At 39.6% G+C, this 525-nt stretch overlaps 1 non-coding gene across 1 annotated transcript; it reads right to left on the reverse strand.

The window, feature by feature from the left end:
* Positions 1-393: 393 nt before the first annotated feature.
* On the reverse strand, positions 394-465 carry trnaa-cgc (transfer RNA alanine (anticodon CGC)). The gene has a single exon. It is a non-coding gene; the product is annotated as a tRNA-Ala (tRNA).
* Positions 466-525: the final 60 nt, after the last annotated feature.

Here is a 525-nt window from a genome sequence, read left to right on the forward strand (position 1 = left end):
AACCTCATACAAGCAACGCATGCGCTCTTCCACTGAGCTACATCCTCAGCTGGAAGGATATTTTCTACCACTGCTGTACAACAAGTTTTTCATACTACTGTAGGTGTACCAATGCTGTTAATTCCAGATGTGGTAACGCAAAAGGACCAAATTAAAACATTCAAGCTGAAATTAAATTTGAATAGTGTCTGGAGATGCTGGGGTTTGATCCCAGAACCTCTTACATGCAAAGCATGCAGTCTATCAGTCAGCTACATGCTCAGTTGGAAGTACCTTTTCTACCACTGATGAACAACAAGCTTTTCATGTGTACAAATGCTATTAATTCCAAATGTGTAAACTCTACAGGACCAAATTGAAACCGTTTTGCTGAATTAAATTTTGTAAAGTTTGTGGTTGTGCTGGGGATTGAACCCAGGACCTCATACATGCGAAGCATGCGCTCTACCACTGAGCTACATCCCCAGTTAAAAAAATAATAAAAAATCTTCAGAGGTACAAGAAGTTTTTTCTGCTACTGTAGGT

The sequence above is a fragment of the Sinocyclocheilus grahami genome, unplaced genomic scaffold, assembly GCF_001515645.1.
Source record: "Sinocyclocheilus grahami isolate Dianchi unplaced genomic scaffold, SAMN03320097.WGS_v1.1 scaffold899.1, whole genome shotgun sequence".
Lineage (NCBI taxonomy): Eukaryota > Metazoa > Chordata > Actinopteri > Cypriniformes > Cyprinidae > Sinocyclocheilus > Sinocyclocheilus grahami.